The sequence below is a fragment of the Chiloscyllium plagiosum genome, unplaced genomic scaffold (genome assembly GCF_037043375.1).
Source record: "Chiloscyllium plagiosum isolate Xiang-an unplaced genomic scaffold, Cpla_swu_hap1 HiC_scaffold_1, whole genome shotgun sequence".
In the NCBI taxonomy this organism is placed as follows: Eukaryota; Metazoa; Chordata; class Chondrichthyes; order Orectolobiformes; family Hemiscylliidae; genus Chiloscyllium; species Chiloscyllium plagiosum.
In genome coordinates, this window is record NW_028270139.1 from 22704603 (window position 1) to 22717599 (window position 12997).

The window sequence follows — 12997 nt, forward strand, 5'->3', positions numbered from 1 at the left end:
ACAATTATTTCAATGACTATTTGCAATAAATGCAGCGTGAAGTTGCTTTGGGCTCAAATGCTGGTCAAAGGTGATTTGCACCATCCCATTGGTCCTTGCAAAGTGAACATTGGGATCTCAGCGATGGTGAAGTTTGCAGCAATGACTTAAGTACAGGTTGATTGCTGATCAAAAATGACCTATCACTTCTGCAACATCCAAATAATGCATCGCTTCAAGTAATTTCAATGATGATCTGTAATGAATGCAATAAAGAATCAATTAATGGATAAAGGTCTGGGATGGAATGGGATGGGAATGGGATGGAGTGCAGCAGACACTTGGTTACTTCAGCTGAGGCTGACGTTGAGTGAATGATAGAGAGATGGCTCTCATTGTCTGGGTGCAACCTGTCTCATTGTATACAGGAATGTGAGCAGCCAGGTAATTTGAAGGATTGCACTATCGCAACTAATTGGTGGTAAGATGAGTAAATGTGGCTTTAAGACAGATCTGCCAAGTGGATGTTGCAACTGAAAGTGCAATGTTTATACAAATTCAAATATTCAACTCATGTCAGCTGTCTAAACAAAGTTAACTTTGACCCTCTAACAAATATACAGTCCCATCTTCAAATGCAATAGTTCATCAAATAAATTGTCAAAAGGAAATGAGTCAGAAATGTGATTGTCAATATAGTACATGTAAGTAGCAGCTTGCATTGCTAATATATCTTTCCCATGACGATGTAAAGTATTGGAGCAATAATTGTGAAGAAATAAGACAATATTCATATCAGTTTAACAATACACTTCCTGTGTATTATTTAAAGACTTTACCTTACAAGACTATATAATAATACCAATGGCAAAGGTCATTTGACACATATTAAATCATATATCCAGAAGAATCTGAATGTTTCATTGTGGTTTTTATTAGTTCTGAACTGAGTCTAGTTTTTTTTTACACCCTGCATAGAAATTTCAATAACTCATTACCTACTTCTCAAGTGGGCAAATAATTTCTGGTAGGGAATCTAGTCTTGTATTCCTGAAATGGATTTGATTTTTAGGCACATTGTTAACAAGCACTTAAAACAGATGGCAAGCTATTTAAATATATAAATTAAGATCCTACAACCAGTGGGGGATTTCAGTTTTCAAAGGGAAATCGGGCTTGTGGAAATATTTGTTTATTCCAATTTTTCCAAATAAGCAATGATATAGGAACCTGTAATAAAACTCAGGGACTATTCAGAATTTAAAAATAAACCAGGTGTGTGGGGCTGGCAGAGTATACAGACCTCAAATAATCTTCCTGCTTCTTACTATGTCCCCAACAAGCATGAACTATGAGCAACCTCTGCACAAACTCACCCATTCTTTATGACATCAAATTAACAAATTGCATTAGAACCTGGTTTGTTGCTCATGAGTATAAATGAAATGGAGTTTGGACCTGAGAATTGTTTGGCCTTTCTGACTACAGCATAGGATAAGCAATGTTGTGTCAATGCCAATGTTGTGGGTAAATTACCATAACATACCTTTAAATTAGCTACATATTAAGAAATCTCACAGAGAATCACAAACTGAAACAATGATTTAAATTATATTGCATGTAGCAATCAAAATAATCCCTCAAACAAGCAAGTTAAACCTCACAGCCCAACTTGGCTATTACCCAATTAATGGTTGAATTTAGCTCTGATTTCAACCAACAGTGTCTGTCTCTGATATCCAGGGTTTGATCCTTATGCAGTGTTGTTCTTTGAATTTCTGCTGCTGAATTGTTCTGGTGTTGGATTCTTATTTATCCTTCAGGTCTATGATGTGACATTATTGATGATTCTTTAGATTCCTTCATTCAAATTATTCACTGGTCCTCAAAATCATCAAGTCTGCAGCTTGCCTTCTTACCAGAAGTAGCTTCCCAGTTCCTTGTTATATTTGGCATTGACTGTCTGTTTGAAGACACAGGTTTTAGAACATAGAACATAGAACATAGAACAGTACAGCACAGAACAGGCCCTTCAGCTCATGATGTTGTGCCGACCACTGATCCTCATGTATGCACCCTCAAATTTCTGTGACCATATGCATGTCGAGGAGTCTCTTAAATGTCCCCAATGACCCTGCCTCCACAACTGCTGCTGGCAACGCATTCCATGCTCTCACAACTCTCTGTGTAAAGAACCCGTCTCTGACATCCCCTCTATACTTTCCTCCAACCAGCTTAAAACTATGACCCCTCATGTTAGTCATTTCTGTCCTGGGAAATAGTCTCTGGCTATCGACTCTATCTATGCCTCTCATTATCTTGTATACCTCAATTAGGTCTCCTCTTCTCCTCCTTTTCTCCAATGAAAAAGTCCGAGCTCAGTCAACCTCCTCTGAACCCGCTCCAAAGCATCCACATCTTTCTTATAATAGGGCGACCAGAACTGGACGCAAAATTCCAAGTGCTGTCTAATCAAAGTTTTATAGAGCTGCAACAAGATCTCACGATTCTTAAACTCAATACCCCTGTTAATGAAAGCCAAAACACCATATGCTTTCTTAACATCCCTGTTCACTTGGGTGGCCATTTTAAGGGATCTATGTACCTGCACCCCAAGATCCCTCTGTTACTCCACACTACCAAGAATCCTATCCTTAATCCTGTACTCAGCTTTCAAATTCGACCTTCCAAAATGCATCACCTCGCATTTATCCAGGTTGAACTCTATCTGCCAACTCTCAGCCCATCTCTGCATCCTGTCAATGTCCCGCTGCAGCCTACAACAGCCCTCTATACTATCAACAACACCTCCAACCTTTGTGTCATCTGCAAACTTGCTGACCCATCCTTCAATCCCCTCATCCAAGTCATTAGTAAAAATTACAAACAATAGAGGCCCAAGGACAGAGCCCAGTGGAACACCACTCACCACAGACTTCCAGGCAGAATATTTTCCTTCTACTCCCACTCGCTGTCTTCTGTTGGCCAGCCAATTCTGTATCCAGACAGCTATATTCCCCTGAATCCCATTCCTCCTGACCTTCTGAATGAGCCTACCATGGAGAACCTTATCAAATGCCTTGCTGAAGTACCTTTCTGTGATTAATTCCTTAAAATCTTCTCCGGGGCATGTACCATTGATGCCCTATGGACCATACCCTGAAATGTTGCTTGGTGCTGAGCAACATGGAGGCAGGTTGGAGCTAGTGATTAACTTCTCGAAATTTCTCAATGTCTTACTTTTTGTCGTGATGAGGTAGAAGCTGAATGTTAATGAAGTGAGTTATTTTTTTAATGAAGTGTTTAAGAAAATACTTTCGAATCCCGCCATGGCAGTTGGTGAAATTTGAATAAAATAAAAAAGGAATTTGGAATTAAGAATCTAATGATCGCCCTGACATGATTGCTGAAAAAGCCAGTCTAGATCATTAATGTCCTTTAGGGAAGGAAATCTGACATCCTCACTTGGTCTGGCCTACACTCTTGATGTTAAGTAATGGCTGCCAGCAAGCTACAGCAGATGCAGCAGTCACATGACTACTGCAAGCCAGTCTGTACATCATGTACAAATATGCTTCTCCAAACAGGAACAGTTTCTTGTTATCAACTATATCCAGATCCTTTGTGACTTCTTTTTTAACACTTTGATCATATATCCAGTGAATCTTCACTTCTCCAAGGGAGACAGCCCCTACTTTTCTATTCTGTCTAGTTAAAGAAATCCATCATTACTATTTGAAGCAGCAACCTGCTCCAGGTCAGTACTTTCAGAGACACAGTCGGTGACACCATTTTAGATTAAATCCTCACCATGTAAAGTGTTGATGAAATCTTAGCAGATTTTCAGTCTGTATTGTTGTCATTCGACAACTATTATAGACCCAAGAAGAAGCTCATTATTGAACATACCTGGTCCAACCACAGTCGTAGAAGCCAGGAGAAGTGGCAAACTTCTTCATTTTGATTTAAGTAGATTGGCCAGTTCATATGGTTACACCATTTTGAAAGTAGGATCCTCAATGAAGAAACTCTCTCATTTTTCACAATCTAGAGAAAACTTAACATTAGCGCAGGCAGTCCTGAATATGAGGTAGGCTGAGTGATGAGGAGTGTGAAATTGAGATAACATTCGGGACTTCTCTAAGGCTGTAGCCTGAGCCTGTCAGTTGGCTAGGCCCAACCAATAAAACAAGGAGTCTGTCAACATTTGGAAAAGGCAGAAAGCACCATTTTGAAGGGCTTGGACATCTTGGTGCACCATGGAAATGCAGATGTTAAGAATGCCCATCTGGCGGCACACAGTGGTTTCACTGTGACAGAATTGGTCATTTTCAACCATTTCACAATTCACAATCACCTCATAAAGGCAAATAGGCTCATGGACATTTACAGCACAGAACGAGACCATTGGTCCATCATGTTTGTCCAGTCAATGATCAGACGACACTAATCCCATTTCTAGCTTTTGCTACAATTCCCTGGAGCCTATGGCAATATAAGTGAACATCTAAATATTTCTTAGATGTTACAAGCTCAACCACCCTTTCAGACATGGAGTTCTAATCTCCCATCACTCTCTGAGTGAAAAATATTATCCTTATCTGCCCTTTTAACATTTAACCTTAAATCTATGCCCCTGGTTATTGACCCATATATCAATGGAAAAAGTGTCTTCTTATCCCTCTATGTCCCTTATAATCTTATACAACTCTGTCAGATCTCCTCTTAGGCTTCACTCCTCCAAGAAATATAACCCCAGCCTATCCACTCTTCTCTCTTAGCTCAGGCCCCAGGCAGCATCCCGGTAACTCTCTTCTACACCCTCTCTAGTTTATTCACATCCTTCCTGCAATGTGGTGACCAGGATGCACACAATATTCCAATTGTGACCTGACCAGCAATTTACATTGTTCAGTATAACCTTTTCTCTCCTATACCTTGTCTATAAAAGGAAAGTGTCCCAAATGCATTATTAACCTGTGATACTACCTTCAGGAATTTGTGAATATGTGCATTAAGGTCCCTCTGATCTTGAGTACAGGGTTTGTGAGTCACATTTATATGCTCTGATCACAAAAGGTCTAGCTGTCCCACTTACAGAGGAACTGGCGTGAACTACTTCTTTGATTAATTAAGCTCTAACCGGTTGTCCAATGGAGGCATTGTTAAAATCTTGCTTAAGGCTGGGAATTTTGGAATTTAAACTGTAACTTTCAGTCATGAGAGCTAATCTACTGGCAGAGAGTCAGTATTGAAGGCGTGGTTGTGTTTGGTAAGATTAGCAGCACTGCACAGGAATGTGAGTGAGAGAATAGAATGGGGCAGTTGGGGTTGGTGCTTAGATGGAAGCATTGATGTAGCCAGATCTACAGTGATACTATGCTGTTGTGACACAACAAGTTCACATAGCCTTAACGGGTGTGTTTCTTGGATCTCATCCTCTTTTTCGCAATCACCCTCCTCTTCTGGTAACCATTGTTGCTGTGGTGAATCTGCAGGAAGTCAGAGCACAAATAGTATAAAAAATAAAAATAATATAGTATAAAAATTAATTGTTAAAAATATCCTGAAGGGCCAAGCTCTTAAAGACTTACCTCATGAATCAGCGGTCTCCATTTACATCAGTGAGAGTGGTGAGAGCATGAACCAGGAAGCTGCTGGGAAGGTAAATTTCCTTCATAAAGACTTACCTCATGAATAGGTGAAGCTAAGGCTCAACAGGAGTGGATATGGACACAGGGATAGCTGGGCTCATGAACTCATATATTCAGGTTATGGCTAAACCTGAGACACTACACATGTAGTGTTTCACACCCGTCCTCCTCCTCTAACCAAATAAAAAGACCGTGTGTGAAAGGTTGGTAAAGTAAGGCTTTTTTTCTCATTCATTCAACCTCTCTTGGCAATTTAGAGGAGAGGGGATGGAGGCTAGGGTGGTTGCATGTTCCTCTTGCAGGATGTGGGATGTAAGGGTCACCACTGGTGTCCCTGCTGACTTCACCTGCAAGAAGTGCACCCAACTCCAGCTCCTCACAGACTACATTAGGGAACTGGAGCTGGAGCTGGATGAACTACGGATCATTCGGGAGGCTGAAGGGGTGAGAGAGAGGAGTTATAGGGAGATAGTCACACCTAAGCTATGTGATAAAAGTAGCTGGATGACCATTGGGAGAGGGAAAGAGAAAAAGCAGACAGTGTAGGGACACCATGTGGCTGCTTCCCTCAATAATAAGTATATCATTTTGGATAATGTTGGTGTGGTCGACCTACCAGGGGAAAGCCACAGTGGCCAGGTTTCTGGCACTGACCCTGGCTCTGTGGCACAGAAGGGAAGGGAGGAGATTTAATAGTGAGAGGAAAAGGCCAGTGATTCTATGGTCATGAACAAGACACCAAGATGGTGTGTTCTGCCCCAGATGCCAGAGTCAAGGATGTCTCAGATTTAGTCTGCAGGATTCATAAGGGGGAGGGAGAGCAGCCAGAGGTCATGGCACACATTGGTACCGATAACATAGGTAGGGAAAGGGAGGAGGGCCTGAAAAGACAATATAGGGAGTCAGGCTGGAAGCCAGAAGGCAGAATGAGCAGAATAGTAATCTCAAGATTGCCACCAGTTCTACATACTAGTGTGGCTAGGAACAGTGAGTGAGTGCAGATGAACATGTGGCTGCAGGGCTGGTGTAGGAGGAGGGCGTCAGATTTGTAGGTTGCTGCAAGATTTGTAGGAGCTACGGATCAGATGATGGAGTAGGTAGTGAACAGCTAGATATAGTGCGCAGGGAGCCTGTGAGGAGGGATAGGTACTTGATAGGGCAAAGGTGCAGTCAGTGTGATGGGTTGAAGTGTGTCTATTTTAACACAAGAAGTATTAGGAATAATGGTGATGAACGCAGAGCATGGATCAGTACTTGGAATTATGATGTTGTGGCCATTACGGAGACTTGGATACCATAGAGGCAGGAATGGTTGTTGAATGTTCCAGGGTTTAGATGTTTCAAAAGGGAGAAAAAAAGAGGTGGGAGAGTGGCATTGCTAATCAGGGATAGTATCACAGCTACAGAAAGGGAAGTTGTTGAGGAGGGTTTCTGTACAGAGTCAGTATGGATGGAAGTCAGAAACAGAAAAGGAGCAGTCACTTTATTGGGAGTTTTCTACAGACCCCCCCCCCTCCCCCAATAGCAACAGGGACACAGAGGAGCAGATTGGGAGGCAAATTTTGGAAAGGTGCAGAAGTAATAGGGTTGTTGTCATGGGTGATTTTAATTTCCCTAATATTGATTGGAACCTCCTTAGTTCAAACAGTTTAGATGGAGCAGTTTTTGTCAGGTGTGTCCAGGAAGTACTCCTGACTCAATGTGTAGATAGGCCAACTAGAGGGGAGGCCATATTGGATTTGGTGCTTGGTAACGAGCGAGGTCAGCTGTCAGATCTCTTGGTGGGAGAGCATTTCAGTGATAGTAATAAAAACTCCCTGACCTTTACTTAACTCATGGAGAGGGATAGGAACAGACGGTATGGGGAAGTATGTAATTGGGGGAGTGGGAATTATAATGTTTTTAGATAGGAAATGGGGCACCCAAATTGGGAACAGATGTTCTCAGGGAAATGCATGACGGAAATGTGGAGGTTTAAGAAGCGCTTGCTGATAGTGCTGGACAGCTTTGTCCCACTGAGGCAAGGAAGGGATGGTAGGTTTAAAGAACCACGGGTGACAAGGGATGTGGAGCATCTAGTCAAGAGGAAGAAGGAAGCTTATGTAAGGTTGAGGAGGCAAGGATCAGACAGGGCTCTATATGGTTCCAAGGTAGCCAGGAAGGAACTGAAGAATGGACTCAGAAGAGCTAAAGGAGAAATGAGCAATCTTTTGTGGGTAGGATTAAGGAAACTCCTAGGCATTCTACACTTACGTGAGGGATAAGAGGATGGCCAGAGTAAGGGTGGGTCCGATTAGGGAATGTGGAGGGAACTTGTGTCTGGAGTTGGAGGAGTTAGGAGAGATCCTTAATGAATACTTTGCTTCAGTATTCACTACTGAGAGGGACCTTGTCGTTTGTGAGGACCGCGTGGAACAGATTGATATGCTCAAACAGGTTGATGTTAAGAAGGAGGATGTGCAATGTGGAATGTGCAATAAATGTGGCAAATATTATTCCCTTGTTCAGGAAAGGGAATAGGGATAATCCTCAGAATTACAGACCAGTCAGTTTTATGTTTGTGGTGGGCAAATTATTGGAGAGAATTTTGAGAGACATGATTCATGATTACTTGGAAAACTATAGCTTGATAAGAGATAACTGGCATGGCTTTGTGAGTGACAGGTCATGCCTCACAAACCTTATTAATTCTTTGAGGATATGGCAAAACACATTGATGAAAGTAGAGCAGTGCATGTAGTGTACATGGATTTTAGTAAGGCGTTCGATAGAGTTCCCATGGTAGGCTCATTCGGAAAGTAAGGAGGCATAGTATGCAGGGAAATTTGGCTGTGTGGATACAAAATTGGCTGACCGATAGAAGACAGAAGGTGGTAGTAGATGAAATGTATTCAGCCTGGAGCTTGGTAACCAGTTCTGGGACCTCTTTGTGATTTATATAAAAGATTTGGAAGAGGAAGTGGAAGGGTGAGTTAGTACGTTTGCTGATGACATGAAGGTTAGTGGAGTTGTGGATCATGTGGAGGGCTGTTGTAGGTTGCAACGGGACATTAAACACGATGCAGAACTGGGCTGATAAGTGGCAGATGGAGTTCAACCCGGAAATGTATGAAGTGATTCATTTTGGAAGGTTGAATTTGAATGCAGAATACAGGATTAAAGGCAGGATTCTTGGCTGTGTGGAGGAACAGAGGGATCTTGAAGTCCATGTCCGTAGATCCCTCAAAGTTGCCACCTAAGCTGATAGGGTTGTTAATAAAGCATATGGTGCGTTGACTTTCATTAGCAGGGTGATTACGTTTAAGAGCCGCAAGGTTATTCTGCAGCTCCACAAAGCCCCAGATAGACCACACGTGGAATATTGTAATATTGCATTCGATTCTGGTTGCCTCATTGTAGGAAGGATGTGGAGGCTTCAGAGAGAGGAGATTTACCAGGATGCTGCCTGGACTGGAGGGCATGTCTTATGAAGGAAGGTTGAGGGAGCTTGGGCTTTTCTCATTCGAGTGAAAAAGGATGAGAGGTGACTTGATAGAGGTGTACAAGATGATGAGAGACATAAATAGAGACTTTTCCCCAAGGCAGAAATGGCTATCACGAGGGGGCATAATTCTAAGGTGATGGGAGGAAGGTTTAGGGGAGATGTGGTGGTGTGGAATGCACTGCCAGCGGGTATAACATTTAAGAGACTCTTGGATAGGCACATGGAAGATAGTAAAATGAAAGGTATGTAGGTTAGTCTGATCTTAGAGTAGGATAAAAGGTCGGTATGAGGTTTTTATACTGTGTTGTACTGTTCTATGTTCTATGTTCTGTGATATTATTAAGCTGGAGAGGGTTCAGAAGAGATTTAACAGGATGTTTCAGGGAATGGAGGGTTTGAGTTATAAGGAGATAGACTGGGAATTTTTTTCACTGGAGCGTAGGTTGTTGAGAGGTTATAGAGATTTATAAAATCATGAGGGGACTAGATAAGGTGAATGGCAGGAGTCTTTTCCACAGGGCGAGGAATTTCAAGGACATATCTTTGTACCATCTTAGACACAAAGGTACCTAGGTACAAAAACGTAAGTACAAATTGGAAAAATAAGGAAATAGAATTTCCTATTTGCAACATTCACATCCTTATTAGTATAAAGTAAAAATAAGAAATAAAGTTAAAAGTTCATCATGACAGTCTCTTCATGCTAAGCTCATATTCCCTACAAGGGCTCGATCTCCACACTCAAAGCTGCTATACATGCTGGAGACCTTGAGCTCACTCTCCCCCACAGTCTCTCCCTGTCCACTGCACTGGACTTGCTCTTCCACGTGATCTCTCAGTCTTCTCCAGCGCTGGGCTCGATCTCCAGTGCACTGTACCAAAGTCAATGCCCTCAACCACCAGAAGGTAAGTAGATTAAAGTAAAGAAAAAAGCTTTGAAAGAAGTGAAAGCATACAGAGCAGATGAGCTCTGGGCAGAAGGCTACACGCTATGCTGCTACTGTACTGCTATCTTGAAATGAAGGATGGATGAGGATTCTCCCGCTGAGACTAAAGCGATAGAGTGCAGTCAAGTTTCATTGAATTCATGAGCTCAGCAGCTTGCACATTTGAGTTCAGTTTCAAATGCTCAAATACACAACGTTGCCATGGGATTCCCTCTCAGGCCAGCTCTTGCTGACATCATCATGGAAGTACATCTTCAATGGAATGACCATTAAATTCCAGCTCCTTGCACATTTCTGATGTGCAGACGGCATATTTGTCATATTTGAACCTACATCTGCGTCACAGAAATTCTTAACACATGTTGATATGCTCTATCCTGTGCTCAGGTTTAGATTGAAGTTGACTGATCAGATGAAGGCATAAGACCATAAGACGTAGGAGCAGAAATTGGGCCATTCATTCAGGCCATTGACTCTTATCTGCTATTCAATCATGGCTGATAAGTTTCTTAAACCCGCTTTCTCCCCATAACCCTTGATCCCCTTGACAATCAATAACCTACTTATCTCCTTCTTAAACATACCCAATGACCTGGCCTCCACAGCCTTTTGTGGCAATGAATTCCATCGATTCACCACTCACTGGCTGAAGAAGTTTCTCCTTATCTCCGTTTTAAAAGATCTTCTCTCTACTCTAAGGCTGTGCCTTCAGGTCCTTGTCTCTCCTACCAGTGGAAACATCTTCCTAATATTTATTCTGTCTAGCCTTTCAGTACTCAATACGTTTTAATTAGATCCCCCCCTCATCCTTCTAAACTCCATCAAGTACAGACCCAAAGTCATCAAACATTCCTCATGTGTTAAGCTTTTCATTCCTGGGACTATTCTCATGAACCTCCTCTGTATATGCTCCCAGGCCAGTGCATCCTTCCTTAGATATGGTCCAAAACTATGCACAATACTCCAAATATGGTCTCACCAGGGCTTTATAGAGCCTCAGAAGTAAATCCTTACTTTAATATTCAAGTCCTCTCAAAATAAATGCCATCATTGCATTTGCCTTCCTAACTGCTGACTCAACCTGCAAGCTTACCTTGAGAGAATCCTGGACTAGAACTCTCAAGACTCTTTGCACTTCAGACTTCTGAATTTTCTCCCCATTTAGAAAATACTCCATGCCTCTATTCTTTCTACCTAAGTGCATGACTTCACACCTTCCCACAATGTATTCCATCTGCCACTTCTTTGCCCACGCTCCTAATCTGTCCAAATCCTTCGGCAGACTCCCACCTCCTCAGTGCTACCTGTCCCTCTACCTATCTTTGTATCATCTGCAAACTTAACCAGAATGCCCTCAGTTCCTTCATCTAGATCGTTAATGTATAAAGTGAAAAATTGTGGTCCCAACACTGAGCCTTGTGGAATACCACACCATTGGTTGACATGTTAGTTGTGAAATCTGCCAGCAGGTTCTCTATTACCGTCTCCTGCTAGCCCACATTCACTTATCAACACACGTGCTTTGATTCCTACAGTTCCAGACACTGCAATATCTACTGTTTTTGGTAATTTTGTGAACAGGGTCCTAGCCAACTGCTCCTTCTACAAGTTCGATGTTGAGGTAAGGGCTATCCCGTATGATAATGATGACCATGATCAAATCTTTATTCACTGTATATTGCACAGACTCAAAAAGTGTCTGATGGCCATCGATTTTGGCCCAGAAAAGTGCTCTGCCTACCTCAGATTATCCCGAGAAGAAAAGGTATCTCAGAAATTTGAGTAACAAGCAAAACCTGTTGCCTCATGCTATTGCATTGCAGGAAATCTAAAGCAATATTCTCCAGTATCAGGAAGCCAAAAGATGATCTGCCTGAATGACAAGTTAATAATGTAGCATTTGAACTTCAGTGGTGATACATTGCCAGATAAGTAGGCTGTACATCTGAGTGACTAGAAGATTGAATCAAACAATATGTTCCTTGGGCTGTGCACAGGAGGTAGTGTGCCGATTATGCTCAACCAGTTACTAACATTAGATGTGGTTGTGCGATTGAACAGAATTTACTACAAAAAACCTCTGACTGTGCTAAGAAATTTAAATTAATCAGTTTGGTGTGTTTCATTTGTTTGTGCTAAAAGCAGTACATATTTACACATGGGACCCTATTATGTGCAAGCAGAAGAAGTGTGTTAATGTGTGTCTACCAGCTTGGACTGAGGTTCAACAGCTCACTGAGATTGGCAGTGAACAGTTCTTGATGTATCTTCACGGTCCAATCAATCATAATTGAAAAGCTTTGAATTTATGTCACTTTGTAATGTTTACCTAGACTACCAAGCAATTAATGGCCAGTCTCCATCACAACCACCTCTTGTCCCCGTCACTTTCCACCACCATCTCTCTTCATCCCTACCATTTCCCATCCCTACATTCACCATTCCTGCCGCACTCCTTCACTCCCTCACCCCATTGCCTCTTCTCACGGCCCCCACTTTTTCTCACGGCCCCCACTCCTCATCACCCTGACTCCCTGTCCACCCATCTCTCCCACTCTCCATTCTATCCATACCCCTCCCTCACCCATCACCCCTCCCTCATCACCCTATTTCCCTTCACACCCTCTCTTCACCACCCCTACTCCCCATCACCTCTGCTCCCTGTCACCCACATTCCCATCACTCCATCTCCTATCCTCCCACTTCCCATTACCCCCTCACCCCAAAATCCCAACCCCCAACCACCCCATTACCCCCCTTCCATCCCCCTCTTCCCGTCATTCCCCAGTCCAGTCACTCTCTATCATCTCTCCCCTTCATTGTTGCCATTTCCTGGTCCTCAGCACTCCCCAGTTCCATCGTTCCCCTTTGCTGCTACTGTACCATCAGTCCAGACACCATCATTTCTGATCCCTCTTCAGACTCAGTTTGTT